Below are 21298 nucleotides of genomic sequence, written 5' to 3' on the forward strand. Positions count from 1 at the left end.
GAGCACAGAGTATGGAGCTAACTCCTTATGTCCAAATTCCAGCTCAATCCCTTACTAGATATTTGTATTGACTGAGTTATTTACTTGACTGGTGCCTCAGTTTCTTCACCACTCAGTTGGCAATAATGATCAGCATACCTACTTTGTAGGTTTATGGAGAGTATTAAAGGAGTTAATATTTGAAAAATGCTTGGAACACCTAGTGTATTGCCAGTGCTGTACCTATATATTAGAAATAAAATTTAGAAATTCTTCTGACACTGCCTGTGAGCCCCAGAGGGTGAGACTGTTGCCTGGATGTATGTAGAATGCACTCCATGACATACGATGAATAAATGAGTGAACAACATTGGCGAATGCATTACCAATGTCACCTATGTCACCCTACAGGCATTCCCAAGCCGAACCACATGCAGACATTCCTGCTCTGTCCTGCATCACATTCCCTGGAGAAATCACTGGGGCTTCTTGGACCCTAGTAACCGTGCCCATTAAAGGTTCTTTTCTGTCAGCAAACCCCAGTCTTTATCCAATTGCTGCAGCTCACAGGGTCTGCGCTCTGATCCTTGTCTTCACTCGAGGGAGAAGTTCCATCCCCAGAGCTGGGCACACGCAGAGCCTGAGCCTTGGAGAAAATGATTTCCTGGCCCTGGGGCAGGTAGAAGAGTACAGGGACAGAGTGGGATTTGGGGAAAATCCTCCAGGTGTTGTCAGAAGAGATGGAGGCAGGGGATGTGTCAGCAAGGACTGGTCTGGTTGGTGGGCCTTGGTGGTTAAATAGTAGTGGGGCTGGGAAGTTTCATAGGTTCTAGCATAATACAATCAATATGACGGTCATGAAATCAAAATCAGCCTAATTAAAACCAAATTAACCCAATGTCAGCTGTTCCCTTACTCTCTAATCCAGTAGTGACTTATAATAAGGGTATTCGTGTTCTATCATCTCCTTTTAATTGATTGGCTAGAGTAATTATTCTTTACATAGCCTGTCTATTTTTACATAGTAAAGAAAATGTGAGTTTTAAAACAACCCTCCTTGGAAAAGTCTCCCTAACATATTGAATTAATAACAGAAGCCAGGACAGGCTATTCACCACATATCTTGAGCTTTAGTCTCTGGTTTTAGATCTTCCTAACTGGTAAATTACCTTGACGTCTGCCTTCTTTCTTGAGATTAGTCCACTTAGGACTAAGTAGGAGTGCAACCTCTTGCCATGTGAAAAGTGGTGGGACTCTAGGTAGAGGTTTCTTTCATTCTGTCAGTTTGTGTGTGTGTCTGTGTGTGTGTGTGTGTGTGTGTGTGTGTGTGTGTGTGTGTGTATGACAGTTTTTGCTGCATCTTGCAGTGTGGGCCATTTTAGACGACTTTCCTAGGGAAAAAATTTCACTAACTACTTTCTCTGGAATTTATTTTCACTGATGGCTTCATCGGCACTGTCCTATAGTAACATTAAGCACTCTATATTATAGAATTTAATTTTTTTCTTAGTAGCCACATTTTAAAAAATGAAAGCAAACAAGTGAAACTAATTTTAATAGTATATTTTAACCCACTATAACCAAGATATCATCAATGTGGGTGGAGTCTATACAAAACTTAATAATGAGAGAGTTTACATTTTTTTCCTGGGTTTCATAAATCCAGTGTGTACTTCCCACTTACAACACATTCTCCATTTGTAAGTTGAGTTTTTCCAGACATACATTCTCTGTACTGAGATTTAATGTTCACAGTTGTCAAATAAGAGTCACTAGGAGTGGGGTGGATGATAATTTCACTACTGATTTAAGCTCTAATGGAGCTATGAACACCAACTGGTCAATGGGTTAATCAAATGAATAGTCATATAGTACAGAAGAATACTATGATTTGGGATTTAGAAAAAGACTGGGGAACGTGGGTCCTGACAGGGAGCACCAGGGATTTTGTTGTTGATAGTGACAAGGACAAAAAGAGAATAAAGTCATACTCATAAGTGTCTAACAACATGGGGGAGAAGAAATGACCTGCCATAGTCCTGAGTTTTGACCTAGAGCTTTCTGTTCTTGATCCAAATCTCTTTGATGACGTCCCAGGACACAGGTCAGATTAATCCCCACAGGGAGAGAGGGAGGGTAGAAGTACAAGGCATCTGACATAATTGTCCTGGGAAGGCAGGCTTCATTTATCACTCTGATCCACATTCCCAATTTATAGGGTAAGAGGAAAAGAAGTATGATGGTCAAATCATCACAGAAGAAGCGACATGATTGTGGACACCAATCCAAACCAAAGCCTGGTTTGAACATCTCCATCCCTTTGAGGATGTCCAGTTACATATTCAAGAGGCCAGTTACTAGAATCACATCCTATCCTGGCAATGAGGTCAGATGCCATCCATGGGAGGAAACGTTGGAGCAGCCCCAACAACTCTGCTGGCAGAAGAGACTGCAAGGTCTCCAGGCCTGCAGAGTGCAGGAGAACCATTAAGTCCTTTGGACCTTGCCAAAGCCCTGCTGAATCTTGCACCTAGTTGCACAGGTGCATCCCTGCCAGGTGTGCTCACAGGTGGTCCGAACTCCAGTCCCATGCCCACCCCTGTCTGGTCTTCAGATTCAGCAGAGACGATCCCAGGAGCTTGTCTGTACATCCCACAACTCCTTTGCAAACAACTTCTGGTGACTGAGGAGGATATCAGGAAACAGGAAGAGAAAGTGAAGATGGCAAGAGAGAGACTGGCGGTAGCACTGATGCAGAGAGACTGGCTAGCGAGGCGGGGAGAGTGAGGGGCCAAGAAGGACGTCCTGACAAACACGATGATAAAAGACAAGAGGGGGCAGATGACATGGAGCTCACACTACATCAATGTCTCTGCAGGGGTCATTAGGTTTTCTTGCTTTGAGCTCTTAAAACTTTAATATATACCAATACTTTTCTTTTCATTGATTCCTTTGTATGACAGAGAAGATACGGACAATGATCCTTCTGAGGTGGGAGATTGAGTTTTAGGTGAGGAGAGAAAGGAGATCTTTCCTTCCTTTCCTTTCCTGAGTATTATGTATTTGTATTTTAAGATCAACAGAGAGTTATCATAGTCAGGGGATTCTTTAGAGTTTTGCCCTCACAGTCACAGAGAAAAGATACCTAGTCCAAATGGATTGTCCTTTTTGTGTAATGTTGCAATAGATTCCAACATAACATTTCACTAAAGAGCTGTTATATCTGTCTTCTCAAAAAAGACACCTATTTCTGGGTCTCTATTCTTCTGGTATTTGTTGCATGTTGAATCACTAGTTGCACACAATGAAATACTGGATTTTCCATTTTTTTAGATTTATATACTTTGGAAATTTGATTCATGAAAATTGATATGCCTTTGCGGTATCATTCTGTCAGGAAAACGACTGTTTTCAACATCACAAGTCTCACAATAAGCCAGTGTGTTGGGATTTGTCTATTTGCCTGATCGAGTATGTTGTACTCTTCAAATCCTCTTTATCATTACTTACTTTTGTCCCACAGATTTATCAGTTTCTGAGAGCAATGTGTTAAACAATAATAGAGTATCTTAGTATTTATATCTTCCCTAAAAAATGAGTTATTTTTTACCTAAATCTTCTCTCCTGTATTCTTCCATGTGGTAATCATCTGTAATTTTGATTCGAATGTGTTTTTAATGTCTTATTTTAAAACTAATACTAAATTAGACAGACGGTTTTTTCCTTTCCTCATGACTCCTGTTATGTTTTCCTGGGTTCACATTTCTTCTTCCTGATGTACATTCTTTACCAGTTCTTTAGCTGCAGGCCTGTGGGAGGTCAACTTTGAGTCTGTTTGAAAGTCAGAAAACGTCTTTCTTTATTTGAAACATAGTGTGAATAGGTGTTTAATTTAGCTTTGTAGTATTTTTTTTCCTTCTTTGTCAAGTTATTTAATATTTCTGAGCCTCCACATCTTTACCTCAAAATGGGAATAAAACCCTAAATATTGTGACTGTAACTGAGATAATACACGCAGAGCTTGCCAGTCATGTTGCTTAGGAGAAATTAAATAGTCAATAATGATAACGATTATTAACCATTATAATGATATTATAATAATGTACTATATAATATTAATATATTAATGTCTAATAATTATACATTAATTCATAATTATAATGTACAGTGTATAATGTATGCAATGTATAATAATATATTAATATTATTAATCATTATACTCTTCAGAGTGTGCATTCTCAGAGAAGCACTGCTTAAGATTGAGAATGTGAAGCTCACACACAAAAAGTCTGAGAGAGTGCCATGACTGTGACTTTAATTCTCAGCCCTTGGGTATTTTCAGCTGTGGTCATCTGCACAGTGTGTACAGATAATGTAATCTGTTCCCACAGACCCAAGGCAGAACAGCGCAGCCTGCCTCATGCCTGGGATGCTCTGGGCTGCTTGTTGGGGAGCCGCTGCTGTGAGGCTAGTTGGACTCTGTACAGAGAAAGATGAAAAAAGACTCTTTCTTTTCCCTCAGATTTCTCCCGCTGAGTATTATTCACTTTTACATCCAGAGCAGATACTCTCTTCCCAGAGCCTTGGTATTTCTCTGGGATTCAGGCTTCCCAGACATCTAGTCATTTCAGCTCCCAAGGCCCAAGGTGACTGCAGAGTCATGTCTCACCCACTTCTCTCATCTTGGCCTGTTTCCGGTCATGGATGACCCATGAGTGGGGAGAGGAGCCATCGAGGGAGATTGATCTGGAAGTCCTGGTGAATCTGAGCTTCAGAGAATGAAGCAGAAAAGGGGAACCTGAGACTGCCAGGCCTTCAGTTGGGGAGGAATATGGAGGAACCGAGAGGGGTGTGATGGCTGCACAGAGTCAAGGGGAGGGATGTTTCAAAGTTTCCTAAGAAGGGAAAACTTGCAATGAAGTGAGGATACGATTTTACATGATGGCAATGTCTGTGTTGGTTTCACCAATTCTGGTGTCCCTGAAGGATGAACTGGTGTGACACCACAGGACAGAAGTTGCAGTCACTTTCAGGACTTAAGGAAGGTGAAACCTTTCAGCTTAGTCCCCTGTGAGCCAGTCAGGGGCCAAGTCTAGAAAGGCTCGGAGCCTGTGTCTGTCCAATATGGTTTCATTTTGTTACAGCCAAGCTCCTATGGACTACAGCTGGGAAAAAGGGACCTCAGATCTAGTCAGATCTAGTCATCACAGCTTCCGTAGGTCGCCATGAGGCAGGTAATAGCCCAGGCGTTGTCTCTGGAGCTCATAGTCGCCCTCCTTCTTCCGCCGGCAGACAGTGACTTGTGAGGTGAGGAGAGCGCCTCAGAATGGTCCAGTCAGCTGCCCAGTATGGGAGACTCCAGGGGAAGGAGATGCCAAAGCCACAGAGACCTGATGCATCCTGTGTCGCCCTCTTCCTTTTGTCCACTTAATTTTCACTCTCAGTCCTTCATTTCCTTTCCTTTTCCCTCTTTCCTCTCTCTCTCCCTCTCTTTCCCCTACATGTTCTAGCGTAATTGAGGTATTAACGACATACAGTAAACTGCATACATTTAAAGAGAACAATTTGATACATTTTGATTATAACTTATTGAACCATCACCTCAATCAAGAAAAGGAACGCCCATCCTCCCCAAATTTCCTCATGGTCATTTTAATTTCTATTTCCCTGCCGTTTGCAAACACATTCTCATTCCCAGGCAGCCAGTGATCCGGTGTATGTCCCTATAGATTTTCCTGTATTTTCCAAGGAATTTATAAATGGGATCATACACTATGTACTCATGTTTTACCGGCTTCTTTCACTAAGCATAAATATTTTGAGATTTATGCTTGTCATTGCATGCACTATGAATTCATTCCTATCCCCAACGCTTCCCTGGCAGCACTGTGCACACACCCGAGTGCTTCTCAGGTTGGAGTGAGAGCCAATAGTACTGCTGTATCCCCAAAAGTAGGAATGCGCCTTGGTGCAACTCTGGGAGGGGTTGGCGGGAGCCCTGGACCTTCCAATTAATGTTTTCCTGGATGATTGGGAAGCCCACCATGCCACTGCAGTCACAATGATTGGCCAATGTTCAGAAACCGTGAAGAAGTCCCACCCACCAAGCACAGAGGCTGGCATGAGCATAAGAAAAGGCAGCAGCAGATATATGCGCACATGCAAATGCTTTCCCAGATGGCACAAATACCCATAGTAGTGCTGCCGTCTCACAACTGGGTACATGCCTCCGTTTGGTGGCAGCTCTGAGCCCAGTGTGAATGCTTTCCCAGAGGATGGGAACAGCCATTGTACCCACGCAACTTCCAGCATATGGAGTGGGATCAGAAACACAGTTCATGCTTTCCCCACAGCGGTAGCAGGCGGCATCTGCGACCTGATACTACCACAAATACGCAGGCAAAAGATTAGTTCATCAAACACCATAAGAAACTACAGTAACAATTCAGAGCAGAAGGAAATGACAAATATTCAGAAAGGAACCTTGAAGTCACAGAAATTTACAATCTAAATGACAGAGAATTCAAAATAACTGTCATTAAAGAAACTCACCAAGTTACAAGAATGTTCAGACAGTTCAATGAACTCAGGAATAAAATTAATGAGGAAAAGGAATACTTCATCAAAGAGACTGAAACTATTTAAATAAAAAGACAAGCAGAAATTCTGGATATGAAGAACATAATTAATGAGATAAAAAAGACTCTAGAATCCTTAAAAAACAGAGCTGATATTATGGATGAAAGAATTAGTGATTTAGAGGATAGAAATATAGAAATGCTTCCAGTCGATGAGGAGAGAGGACTCAGATTTTTAAAAAATGAAGGAATTCTTGGAGAAATATATGATTCAATTATAAAAGCAACCTAAGATTTATACGTATCCCAGAGGGAGAAAAGAGGGAGAAAGGAGCAGAGAGCTTGTTCAAAGAAATAATAGATGAGAACTTCCTAAACCTGGGGAAGAATCGGACTTACAAATACATGAAGCCAACAGAACGCCTAATTACATCAATGCTAAAAGACCTTCTCCAAAGCATATAATAGTAAAATTGGCAAAAGCCAATGACAAAGAAAAAACATGAAGGGAAACAAGACAGAAGAAAATAACCTACAAAGGAACACCTATCAGGCTTTCAGCATATTTCTTAGCAGAAACTTTACAGGCAAGGAAAGAATGGAATGATATATTAAAAATACTGAAAGACAAAAACTTTCAGCCAAGAATACTCTATCCAGTGAAATGATCCTTATGATACAAGGGAGAAATAAAAGTTTTCCCAGATAAACAAAGGCTGAGGGAGTTCATCGCCACTAGATCTCCCATAAAAGCAATGATCAAGAACACCCTCATACCTGAAACAAAAAGAAGGCAAATGTCTACAAAGCTTTGAGCAAAGAGATAAATAGAAAGACAAAATCAGAAAGCTACAGCTTTGTTTCACAACAGGGTAGCAAATAATTAATTATAACTTAAAAGAGGAAGGGAAGGAAAGCATCAAAAGTAACTATAAACACTTCAGCTTAGTCACAAATGCACAACACAAAATTGAATAACTTGTGACAACAATAACTGAGAAGGAGAAGAGGAAAGGGATGGAACCTGCTTAGGCTAATGGAGATAGGAGGCTCTCAGAAGATGGACTATGTCATCTATGAGATCTTCATACAAACCTGACAGTAACCAGCAAACAAAAAATCAGAGCAGAGCCATAGATCATAAAAAGAGAGAACACCTCCACAGAAAACCCCCAAAATGAAATGGTAGTCAGAAACACAAAGGAAGAGAAACAATGGAAATATAGATTAGGTGGGATTAAGCCCTCATGTATCAATAATCACTTTAAATGTAAATCGATTGAATTCTCCAATCAACAGACACAGAGTGGTGGGGTGGATTAGAAAACAAGACCCAACAATACGCTGCCTCCAGGAAACACATCTCAGCACTAAAAACAAACAGGCTCAGAATGAATGGATGGGAGACAATACTGCAAGCAAATGGCAAATAAAAGAAAGTAGGTGTTTCCATACTTATATCAGACAAAGCAGACTTCAAGATAAAAAAGACTATGAGAGACAAAGAGGGGCAGTATATAATGATAATGGGGACTTTCCACCAAGAGGACATAACACTTATAAAGATATATGCACCTAACACAGCAGCACAAAAGAATATAAAGCAACTATCAATAGACCTAAAGGGAGAAATTAACAGCAACACAATAATAGCAGGGGAGCTGAACACCCCACTACGTCCACGGATAGATCATGCATAGAAAGGCAACCAGTAAATAGTGGAATTAAATGAAACATATGATCAGATGAACTTAATTGATATATAGAGAGCATACCCTCCCAAAAAAGTGGAATACACATTCTTCTTAAGTGCACATGGAACCTTCTCAAAGATATACCATATGTTGTGAAACAAGGCAAGCCTGAATAAATTTAAGATTGAAATCATATCAAGCTTCTTTTCTGACCACAATACTATGACACTAGAAATCAACTACAAGACAAAAGATGGGGAAGATACAAATATGTGGAGACTAAAGAACACAAGACTGAAGAACCATTGGATAAATGAACAAATGAAAGGAGAAATCAAAAAATACCTGAAGACAAATGAAAATGAAAAGACAACAAAACAACTCCTATGGGATGCAGCAAAAGCAGTTCTAAGAAGGAAATTCATAGCAATACAAGTGCACCTCAACAAACAAGAAAAATACCAAATAAGTAACCTTAAACTACACCTAATAGAACCAGAAAATGAAGAACAAATGAAGCCAAAGTCAACAGAATGAGGGAAATAATAAAAATTAGAGCAGAAATAAATGAAATAGAGACTAAAAAAACATTAGAAAGGATCATTGAAACAAAGAGCTGGTTCTTTGTGAAGATTGAAACAAAACTGACAGACTCTTAGCCAGACTCACTAAGAAAAAAAGAGAGAAGGCTCAAAGACATAAAATTAGAAATGAAAGAGGAGAAATTACAACAGATACCACAGAAATCCAAAGGACAATAAAGAATAAACTGAACAACTTACATGCCACCAAATTGGATAACCTAAAAGAAATAGATAAATTATTAGATTCATACAACCTCCCAAAACTGATTCAAGAAGAAATAGAGAAAATGAACAGACCAATCACAAGTAAAGAGATCGAAATGGTCATCAAAAACCTTCCCAAAAAACAAAAGTCCAGGACAAGATGTCTTCTCTGGAGAATTCTACCAAATATTCAATCAAGATTAAATACCTATGCTTCTCAAACTATTCCAAACAGTTGAAGAAGATGGAACACTTCCTAATTCATTCTATGAGGCCAACACCACCCTGAAAGCAAAAGCAGGCAAGGACAGCACAAAGAAGGTATATAACAGGCCAATATCACTGATGAACACAGAAGCAAAAATCCTCAGCAAAATATCAACAAATCGAACACAGCAATATATTAAAAGGATCATATACCATGATCAAGTGGAATTTATACCAAGGATGCAGGGATGGTTCAACATCCGCAAATCAATCAATGTGATACACCACATTAACAAAATGAGGAATAAAAATCACATGATCCTCTCCACAGATGCAGAGAAAGGATTTGAGAAGATCCAACATCCATTTAGGATAAAAACTCTCAATAAAATGGGTATAGAAGGAAGGTACCTCAACAGTATAAAGGCCATATATCACAAACCCACAGCCAACATCATACATAATGGTGAAAAAATTAAAGCCATTCCTCTGAGAACAGGAAGAAGACAAAGGTGCCCACTCTCGCCACTCCCATTCAACATAGTACTGGAGGTTTTGGCCAGAGCAGTTAGGCTGGAAAAAGAAATAAAAGGAATCCAAATTGGAAAGGAAGAAATGAAACTCTTGCTGTTTGCAGCTGACATGATTGTAAATATAGAAAACCCTAAACAATCCATCAGAAAACTATTAGAATAATCAACAACTACAGCAAAGTTACAGCATACAAAATCAACTTACAAAAATCAGTTGCATTTCTATACTCTAATAGTGAACTAACAGAAAGAGAACACAAGAATACAATCCCATTTACAATTGCAAAATAAAAAAAAAATGTCTAGTATCCCTAGAGGTTAAAGAGGTTAAAGAACTATACAATGAAAATTATAAGACTTTATTGAAAGAAATCAATGATGACCTGAACTATTGGGAAGATATTCCATGCACATGGATTGGAAGAATAAACATAGTTAAAATGTCCATATTACCTAAAGTAATCTACAGATTCAAAGCAATGCAAATCAGAATCCCAATGACATTCTTCATAGAAACAAAACACAGAAACCTAAAATATATATGGAATAACAAAAGACCTCAAATAGCCAAAGCAATCCTGAGAAGAAAGAACAAAGCTGGAGGCATCACAATCCTAACTTGAAAATATATTACACAGCTGTAGTAATCAAAATGGCATGGTACTGGCACAAAAACAGACTCATAAATCAATGCAGCAGAACTGAAAGCCCAGGAAAATACCACACATCTGTGGTCAGTTAATCTCTGACAAAGGAGCCAAGATCATACAATGGAGAAAAGAAAGTCTCTTCAATAAATGCTGTTGGGAAAACTGGACACCCACATGCAAATGAATGAAAGTAGATCATTATCTTCCACCATACACAAAAATTAACTCCAAATGAATAAAAGACTTGAATCTAACACTTGAAACCATAAAACTCCTAGAAGAAAATATACACAGTACAGTCTTTGACATCGGTCTTAGCTGCACCCTTCCCAATACCATGTCTACTCAGGCAAGGGAAAGAAAAGAAAAAATATACAAATGGGACTACATGAGACTAAAAGGCTTCTGCAAGGCAATGGAAATGATGAACAAAACGAAAAGACAGGGCCAGCCCCGTGGCTTAGTGGTTAAGTGCACGAGCTCCGCTACTGGCGGCCCAGGTTCGGATCCCAGACGCGCACAGACGCACCGCTTGTCCGGCCAAGCAGAGGCCGCGTCCCACAAACAGCAACTAGAAGGATGTGCAAGTATGACGTACAACTATCAACTGGGACTTTGGGGAAAAAAACAAAAAGGAGGAGGATTAACAATAGATGTTAGCTCAGAGCCGGTCTTCCTCAGAAAAAAAGTGGAGGATTAGCACGGATGTTAGCTCAGGGCTGATCTTCCTCAAAAAAAAAAGAAAAGACAACCCACGAACTGGGAGAAAATATTTGCAAATCATATATCTGACAAGGGGTTAATCTTCAAAATATATAAACAACTCACACACCCAATAACAATAAAAAAAATAATCCAATCTAAAAATGGGCAGAGGATATGTACAGACATTTTTCCAAAGAAGATATACAGAGGCCCAACAGGCACATGAAAAGATGTATAACATCACTAATTATTAGGGATATTCAAATCAAAACTACAATGAGACGTCACCTTACACCTGTCAGAATGGCTATAACTCCCAAGACAAAAAATAACAAATGTTGGAGAGGATAAGGAGAAAAGAGCACCCTCACACACTGCTGGTGGGAATGCAAACTGGTGTAGCCACCAGGGAAAACAGTATGGAGATTTCTCAAAAAATTAAAAATAGAAATACCATACCTTCCAACTATCCCACTACTGGGTATTTATTCAAAGAAATTGAAATCAACAATTCAAAGAGATTTACTCACCCCTGTGTTCACTGCGGCATTATTCACAATAGCCAAGAAATGGAAGCACCCCAAGTGCCCTGCTACACATGAATTGATAAAGAAGATGTGGTATGTATTATATACAATGGAATACTACTCAGCCAGAAAAAAAAGACAAGATCATCCTGTTTGCAACAACTTGGATGGACCTTGAGGGTATGATGTTAAATGAAATAAGCCAGACAAAGAAATATGCATGATTTCACTCATATGTAGAAGATAAACATACACAGGGATAAAGAGAACAGATTAGTGCTTACCAGAGGGGAAGGGGGCTGGGGGTTGAGTGAAAAAGTTAAAGGGGCACATATGCATGGTGATGGAAAAAAGTTAGACTACCGCTGCTAAGCACGATACAGTCTATACAGAAATTCACAAATAATAATGAACACCCGAAATTACACAATGTTAAAACTCTTTATAATTTCAATAGAATAATTAAAAAAGAAAAAAAATTCATTCCTTTTTATGATTGAATAGTATTCCACTGTGGGGATATACCACACTTTGTGTATCCGTTCACCAGTAGATGGACATTTGGGTTGTTTTCCGTTTTTGTCTGCTATAAATAGGTTGTTATCAACATGTGTGTACAAGTCTGTGTATAGACATATGTGTTTATTTCCCTTAGATGGATTCCTAGGAGAGGAATGGCTGGGTAGACGTATGTAATTATTAAAGACGCATCCAAGCTATTTTTCACCAGCACTCGATGAGAGTTTCAGTGACTTGAAATCTTCAACAACAGTTGCTATAGTCAGTTTTTTTAATTTTAGCCATTCTCAAGTGTGGTGGAATCTCATGATGACTGTCACTTACATTTCCCCAATGACTCATGTTGTGAAGGAGAAGGCAAGTCACGCACAGATTGGGAGAAAACATCTGCAAAACATATCCCTATAAAAGGATGTGTATTTATAATATATAAAGAGCTCTTACAACGCAATAAGAAGAAGACAAGCAACATGTCATGGCTTACGAGGAGACAGCAGATCAGGCCTGTGATGAGCACCAGGAGTCCCGCCAAGCAGATGAGGATGAGGGCCCAGAAGGGGAGGTCTGGGGAGACAAGTGGTGAGGTAAGCCACGTCCTGTCATCGCCCAAGGGCTCCTGGTGAACCCACTGTGCCTCAACCCTCCTTGACAAGGGTTGGCCAACATTCTACATCATCCAAGACACTGTGCACACGGTTCTCTTCAATGAGACATAGCATCAACATACTCGTCCCCTACCATGGGCTGGGGCTTCCTGCAGGTTTACCAGGCTTCCGAGTCAAGGTATCATCTCTGTTGGGAGAATATTCTGGAAGTGAATGAAATGGAGAATGCATGTGAGTGTGTTTCACTCTTGTTAATAAAACTTTTTAGACACAGAAAAATAAAGGGAACAGTCTCATAAACATCCATCATCTAGATTTAACAATGTATATTCCATCCAATTAAAACAATATTTCATCAATGTATAAATTATTAACACTTGCCACCCTTGATTCATCCCATGTTTTCAATGAAATATTAAAGTCAAGTAGACATCATGATGTTTCACCCAATTTTAGTTTTCATTTCTAAAAAGTGAGCACACTTTGCTACAAAATCCAAGACCATTATCACAGAACAAAAGTGTAATAAATTAAACCAAATTCATACCTCTGGGCACAGAGGACTGAATTTGGGCTGGACTTTCTTAGGACGGTCGGGGGGAAAATGGGTCATCACAGTTGGCAAGCCTATGGGATCTCTCTAAATTTGTAAAATCCCACTCAAAAGTGTTCTTCCATGCCTGGAAACACATCATCCCCTTCTCCTTTATCTATTTCCTTAATATTCATTTTCTAGGATTAACATACAATGTAATATCCTGCAGAAAGTCTTCTCTGAATACCGCCTCCAAGTATGAGTTTGTTCACATCAAATAATTGATAAGTTTCAATTCTCTATTCTTGTTATTGCCAGCTACAACATAAACTCCAGGAGGGGAGGACACACAGCACTCAGTGGGCATGGGGGGAGGGGTGCAGGCCCCCCTACTTGTACCTCTATCCAGACAAACTCTTAGAGGTGTGCTGTCTGATATGGAGCACAAACAAGTCTCTTTTTGAATTAAAATTAATTTTAGTTAAATAAAATGAAAAATCTGGTACCTCAGTAACATTAAAAATCAGTAACAATAAAGACCAGTCACAATACCATCCTTCGAGTACTCAACAGCCACATGCGGCTATGCACTAGAGAGCACAGATATAGAACATTCCACTACTGCAGAAAGTTCTAGTGCATTGGTGCTCGTCTAGAGTGGGACTTGGCAAACTATAGCCTGTGGATCAGAAACCACATGACACCCAAACCTGTAAGACTGCTTCACACAGAGCTGGAGGCCCTCACTGACCATCTGGCCCAGTGGCTTTCAGTGGAGAGATAAGGAAACAAAAGTCCAGAGAGGGGAGGTGACTAGCTTGAGGTCACAGAGCTGTCTAGGAGAAGGTGACGGCCTCCAATATTACACTGGTGTCCTTGTCTCTCTCTCTATGGTGGGTAAAGACTGGGGGACTATGCCACCTCCTGTCAGCCTGAGAAAGTTCAATGCTCTCTCAGCCCCAGGCATCCAGAGTCCCCAGAAAAGCCTGACTTCCTTTCCCAATGACTAGGGAGCCTTAACCTCCCCAAGGACACTCTTCCTGTCCAGGGTCAAGTTCTGCAGCTGGGTCCATTCTGGGTCAGACACAGGAATTCCTCATAGATGGCAATTCTGTCCAATCTCTGTGCCAAGGCGGCAAGGTACACAAGGAGTCCACTCCAGTGTGGTTACTGTGGGGGACAGACATGGAAGGGCACAAGGGATGAACAAGGGTGTCTAGAATTCTACCCTGATTCTAGATTCCCTGCTTCTGTGTTCTGTCCAAGATAACTTTCTGCAATAATGTAAACATTTGTCTGCACTACCAAATACACTCATTATTAGCCCCATGTTGTTATCAAGCACTTAAAATGTGGCTAGTGTGTGTGAGTGAGGAACTGAATTTCTCATGTAATTTCATTTTAAGTAATTAATTTATAAATAAATAACCACAGGGAGAACATTTTTGAAACATTTGAGAAAGGTTTTCTGCAAATGCATAAAAACAATGAGAACACTGGTAAAAATGGTCAAAATCAACTTTTCATAAGTCTAGAAATTAATCAACGGCTTGTAAGAATCTGAGGAGGGTTTAGTGAAGAAACATGGTGGAATCTTGATAACGGGAGCAAACTTTGTGGCATTATAACTTGCACTATTCCCATCCTGCTCTCACAATATCCTCCATAACTTTGAAAACCATCAGTCTCAGAACCATGGTAGCTGAGACAACCAGCAGCCAAGCAGCCATAATGGGTTTAGAGCTCTGAAAAGACCCATCCCCATCGAACTGTCACTAGCTGACCTTCCTGGCAGCTCCCTGAAAAAGCCCCATGTTCAGAGCTTGACGTTACTTGAGTCAGAGCTTGCCCAGGGAGGAAAGTCTGTCCCCAGGGCACTTGCTAAAAATATTCAGGGCTAATTGTTTTCTATTGTAGTTGCCTGAGGGAGTGATACCAGCTGAGGCAGGCAAGAGGTGAGCCATAAACTTAGAAGAAAAATTGGGGGCATGAGATGTCCACAGGTGGCTTTGAAAAGCTCCAGTGTATTTGCGGGCATCTTGAAGGCCACAAGGGCTCAGGGCTGTGGCACGCCCAGGAAAAACTTGAGAACATCTTAACCTCTCACCTCTAGTTGAAGGGTTGGCTTAATATCTGAAAACTTGACTATGTGTTACACAATATTAATAGAATAAGGGCCAATAACATGCAATCTCGACCCCATATACAGAAAAGAATTTCACAAAATATAACGCCCTTCATGTCTAAAAAAGAAAACACTCAACAATTTAGGAATAGAAAAAGCTTTCTCAACCTATATACAGCATCGATGAAAAACCCACGGCTAACACCATATTCAATGGTGAAAGACTGAAAATTCCCCCCTAAGACCAGGGACAAGACAATGATGTCTTCCCTTATCTCGTATGTTAATCACAGATACTAAAGGTTCTAATGAGGGTAATTAGGCAAGAAAAAGGAATAAAAGAAACCCAGATTGGAAGGGAAGAGGTAAAACTATTTGTTTTGCAGATGAGAAGATATTGTATATAGAAAAACCTAAAAAATACACTCCTCTCCACACACAATATGTGAATCGTATCCTAATAGGTGTATAAAAAATTTAAATTGCCCCATGTGGTTAGTGGCTCCACTATTGGAGAGCACAGTTAGACTGCTGATATTTGTTGAAAGTCTCCAGAAGAGGAGGAGGAGCAGGATGCTGGAGGTTGGTGGCACCAAATGTTAATGCTTTTCTCATCCCCCGAAAACTTATGGAAGGAGATGTTAGGATTAGCTGACAGGGATGTGGGGCAGAATGGCCACGATGTAAGTGACTTCCAGATCAATGATGTGTCACGGGAGATCAGAGTCATCAGCCACCAGCTCAGCCAATGCTTCCAATCTCCTCAACCTACATCAAGTTTGTGACCAGGCAGGAGTGGAATATGTCTCAAAGCTGGCTGCCGCTGTAGAGCGTGGTGACCTAGAAAAAACGCGAGGGAGAGTGGGTGAGATGAAGGTCTCCTGGGGATGCAGGGGGCCACTGGAGCCAGCGAAATATCACAGACCTTGGGACAAGGGAGACCTGACTTCTAATCCTGGCTCTGCCCCTAACTCACTGTGTGACCTTAGGCACAATACTCCCCTTTCTGAGCTTCAGTTTACCCATGTGAGAAATGGGGAAGGCAGATAGGACACCACCCCTGGGGACTGAGAGAACCCAGACATGAAGGGAAAGTGAAGGGTTGAAACAATCACATAACAGATGTAAGTCAGATGGAGGAATGACGGTGCCATCAGGGCAAGGAGAGACGGGAGTGGGAGACGCCACCTGGTCTTGGGTGTCTCTCAGCAGGGCGGAGTACTCCTAAGATGTGGGCTCCGAGATGCTGAGGTTCCAGCTGATGATGCGGAAATGTAGCTGGTGCTCTCTCTTGATGGATAAACTCTGGGCTGCAGAGCCAGGAGCCACCGAGAAGAAGAGCAGACAGGTGGCGACACTCAGCTCCCAGCACAGAGGCATGGTGTCCCACGGGGTCAGGGTGGTGGGTGCAGACAGCGTCCACACAGGTGGCTGACCCATCCTTCTCAGGCCTGGGGAGAGAGGGATGTGGGGACTCTAGAGAGAGGTCCTGAAACCTCTGGGGGTGGGGGCCAGAACAGGAAAGAGGAAATGGGAGGACAGTTGGGAGACAGAGAGGGGTGGTCACATAAGTGGTCATTAGGGGCAAATGCTGAGGGGAGGGTCTCACCTGAGGGAGACCAGTCTGCAACTTGAGTAGAAGGGGCCCAGGCTGCTCTTCTTGAACAATGATCCAGCTGGGGAGGAAGGAGGAGGAGGAGCAGGAGGGACAGGGGTTGGAGGAGGGGCTGGGTGGGATTTAACCCACCAGGAGCTGCTGGAACCAGGGTTTCACCAGGCTCTGCAGGACCCTCTCAGTGAAGTTGAACGTGGCCTAGCCATTGCTCATGTCTGATGAATACCGGAGGGTGGAGATGGTGACGTTGACTGTGAGGGTCTTCAAATTGTGCCCCAAAGCTGCAAGACGAGAGGGAGAGAGATGGCCATCTCCGAAAGCTGGCCTGAGACCAGCCCAGAGTCCTGCACTCATTATAATCTGTCGTCTTCTGTCCCAGTGGCACCACCACCCACCCGTGTGGTCACCCAAGTCAGAACCAGCATGTCTACTCAGCTCCTCCTCCCTCCCAGTAACACCCATTCACCTTGCACACTGGTCCTCACATACACTCCCTCTCTCCATCCCTGTCCTAGCTCAGGTCTTAACTTCCTTCACCCGGACAAACACCCCAGCAGGCTCACTGGATGCTCTGTCTAAAGGATGTTCTTCATGGACTACTAGAAGAATCTTTCTGAAATGAATACCTCACTAGGGCCACCACTGCTCTAGTACCACCCATGGCTCCCTATGGCCTTCAGTGTTTAGTTCAACCTTCTTGACCTGGCACTCAAGGCTCTACTCAATCTGGCTCCTGCTGACCTTTCAGTCTCATTTTATCCATCTATTGACGGTTAAACATTATGCTTCATGCAACCCAAATTCGTTTCTATTCTCCCCATATGGCATGTTGTTTCTGGCCGGAGCCTTTGCTCACGGAATCCTTTCTGCCAGGAAAATCCTTCATCCTCTATTTGCCAGGGTCCCTCCTACACATTCTTAAAGACTTCTGGTGTAACTTTCTCTAGCAAGCTCCTTCCCTCCAAATTATGCCAGGTGCCTCTCCCCAAAATATCCCACATTGTATTATAATGGTGTGTTAATTTCACAAGTCTAGGGGCTCTCTGAGAGCTGGCTTTAGACTGAATCGTTGGTATAATCTTTGTGATCAGCATGATTGTCCTAAAACCAGAATTTCATACCCTGGCTTCCCAGCTCCTGGATCACACCTGGCTCATGGGGAGTGGGGCCAGAGAGCTTCTCTTGGGAAGGAAAAGGGGCACCCAGATACCTGTGGTGGCTTCTGGTGGCACAGGTGATGATCAAGTATGCAGGGACGTGGTGGCCGGCTCGGGAGCTGTGGATAAGGCTGTCATCTGGGAGGGACAGAGTGGGAGGAGACCCGAGGCTCACATGGGCTCCAGCACTGGCTGTCTCAGGACCACCATTCACAGGTGAAGCATAAATGAGAGTGAGGGGACCGGTGACTGTGTGAGTAGAGGGATGAGCAAGCCTGTGGATGAGAGGAGCCCAAGAGAGAGTGATAGGTGAACAAGAGTGACTGAAATCAGAGGAGAGACAGATAGGCAGAAAAATGGGCAGATGGATGGGATACCTGGAAAAGGAGGACCAAGAGCGGGGCTTTAGGAGAATTAAAGTGAAAACCATGTGGGGTCAGAATGTGGTGGAGAACATATTTGTGTCTAAGGCTTTCTCACACTGGGCTGGGACTGTCCACCAGAACCCGGGAGGGAGAGAAGGGATGAATTAGGGCCCTTCCAGGTCCTTCCCTCACTAAGGACAGCAGGTGAAGGAGAACAAGTGCTCCCAAACTACAAATGCAGATGGGACACAGGAGATCAGGGTCAGGAATACTCACTGGTGGTAGTCGGGGCCACGGCTCCATAGGTGTAACCTGTGGAGAGAAGGCGAGAGGAGCTGAGCAAGAGTTGGGGTGAACATAAAGAATTAAGGGAGAGAAAGGATGTAGTGACCTTTGTGGGAAAAGCAGAGGGGAAAGCAGAGGGGACGAGTGGAGGGGTGTTCAGGGGGAAGGCAATAAGTTGAAAGGTGGATGGACCCAGTGATCACACAGTGATGAGAAGACTGAACCCAGAGCAGGAGGATAGAGAGATGGATCATAGCTCACTTTAGAGCAACGGAGGGAACACAGAACAGACAGCATGGCTGTAGCACAGCCCCTCACCACTGAAGTAGAGGCTGTCCCAGTCCAGGGTGAAGGAGGCCAGGTGGGTGATGCGCTGAGTCTCATGGCTCAGCTCCCAGTAGAGTCACTCTCTGTCCAGCCCGGGACCTGCGGGGGTCAGAATGGAAGGTGCAGATGATGTCCAAGCCAGTGGCTACCCCACCCTTCTCAAGCCTGGGGGAGGAAGATCATGGGGATGTGGAATACTGAGCAGGGGTCATTCTGGGTGTGGAAAGTGAGAGAGGGGAAGGGAGGAAGTTGATGGAGATGCTGAAGGGGCTGCTCTGATGCCTGCAGGGGCTCTCCTAGGTGTCTCCCGTGTGAGACAACCCCCTCACAAGTAAGGCCTGACTTCTTTTAGGATGTGGAGGGGGCCTGTGAGTGGCAAAGAGGGGTGAACACACAGACCTGGGTGAGGGGGCACCCGCAGGTCTGCACAGACAGCAGCGAGAACAGTCAGTGCTCTGTGCCATCTGACACATGCAGGCAAGAAAGTACCGTTATGTTCTCTCGGTTCTACACTCCATGGTCTATTCTTTCTACTTCTTTCCTACTCCACAGTCATCACTCAGGCCTAGGGAACAATCATCTTATTCCTAATCTTATTTCCAGCACCTCCCATCTTGCCTATTAAGTCTTCATTCTTAACCATGAAGTCCATTTTAACCCACATGCTTAGACCAAACTCTAATCACATCATCCTTCTACTCGCATCTCTCCAGAGTGTTCCCACTGGACTTAGAACAGAGTCCCAAGTCACTCCTGATCTGGTCCTGCCTGTCCCCCCCCGCCAGTGTGGCTCACACCCCTCCCCCTGTGTTGACTCGGCCCAGCCATCTTTATTCTCAGTTCATGGACACACCAGGCTCTCTGCTTCAGGGGTGTCCTCATGCGGGTCCCTCTGCCTGAAACGCTCTCTTGAACACACTCCCACACCCTCACTCCAGTCTAACCCTCCTACCAGCTAAATCCAGTCCCAACTCTAGCTCTCAAGCTAAATATCAGTCCTTCTCAAGAGGGCTTCTCTGCCCCCTCAGGTTGATTCCCCTTGTGCCATACTCCCACATCACTCTCATCATTAACTTCTCAAAATCCAAATTCCCAAATACAATGTAAATTCCATGGAGGTGGGACAAGGTCTCTCTGGTTCTCCAGGTCCCCATGCATGTGTCCCAGGGCCTGGCTCATGAGATAAGGAATGATCCCGGTTTGTCTAGGACTGCCCTGGTTTGAACACTAAACGTCCTGTGTCCTGGAAAACCCCACTGTCTTGAATAAATGAGGATGGTTGGTCACCATTAATTATACACTCAGAGACTATCTATTGCATGACAAGCACACATTCCCCTGAAGAACATCACAGGAAAGCTAGAAGGAAAAAGGCACACACACATACACACACAATTAGTAGAGGCCAACAACTAAATACAAAATTACTAAACAAGATTCTCTGCAACGTGAATCACCAGACCGTTATTTCAGAAAAGTTTCAAGAAACAAAGTTAATTCCCTTTAAAAGGCAAGGTGGAGAGGACAGTCTTTTTGGAGACTAGTGCCCTTCCCTTCAATCTACAGTGTTGCTTAGTACTCCTCCAAATGATTTGAAATGTCATAAAGAAAAAAATACTCAAAATAAATCTGGATACTGGCAAATTCAATTTTAAATTTGTTATTAATAGAAAGAAGTTCAAATCATCTTCTTCCCTGAATGCTCCTTTATTTGAAATTTATGTGGAGGATTCATAGGACTTTAGAGATCAAATTGAATGGGTCTAAGGAATGTTGTTGAGTATCCCTGCTAATATTTCATAGGATGTCTTCTAATACTACATACACACACAAAACATTTCTGTATTTATATTATATATAAATCCTGACTTTTGAGTATTATGCAATGCAAGTAAATCTATATTTTCTACTATAATACACATTTGCAGTTATTTACGTTTGTTTCATGTGTTTTTATTTGCATATAACTGTACTTACTGAAATATTTACCACACAGAACCACACACAGCTTACCATCTTTCCATCCATCAAATATCAATAATTTTTCTCAAGATACCTTCACTCTCAGTGACTCCAGGTGGTGACAACCCGAGCCCAGGAAAGC

General features: G+C 42.5%; 2 long non-coding RNA genes across 2 annotated transcripts; both read right to left on the minus strand.

The window, feature by feature from the left end:
- Positions 1–16230: 16230 nt before the first annotated feature.
- On the minus strand, positions 16231–17320 carry LOC131401557 (uncharacterized). Its single transcript, XR_009217745.1, has 3 exons — positions 17055–17320; positions 16634–16896; positions 16231–16285 (listed from the first exon to the last, which is right to left on the minus strand). It is a non-coding gene; the product is annotated as an uncharacterized LOC131401557 (long non-coding RNA).
- A 1072-nt stretch (positions 17321–18392) lies between these two features.
- Positions 18393–19310, minus strand: LOC131401558 (uncharacterized). The gene is made up of 3 exons (XR_009217746.1): positions 19186–19310; positions 18859–18894; positions 18393–18492 (listed from the first exon to the last, which is right to left on the minus strand). It is a non-coding gene; the product is annotated as an uncharacterized LOC131401558 (long non-coding RNA).
- Positions 19311–21298: the final 1988 nt, after the last annotated feature.

The sequence above is a fragment of the Diceros bicornis genome (genome assembly GCF_020826845.1).
Source record: "Diceros bicornis minor isolate mBicDic1 chromosome 1 unlocalized genomic scaffold, mDicBic1.mat.cur SUPER_1_unloc_2, whole genome shotgun sequence".
Taxonomy (NCBI): Eukaryota; Metazoa; Chordata; class Mammalia; order Perissodactyla; family Rhinocerotidae; genus Diceros; species Diceros bicornis.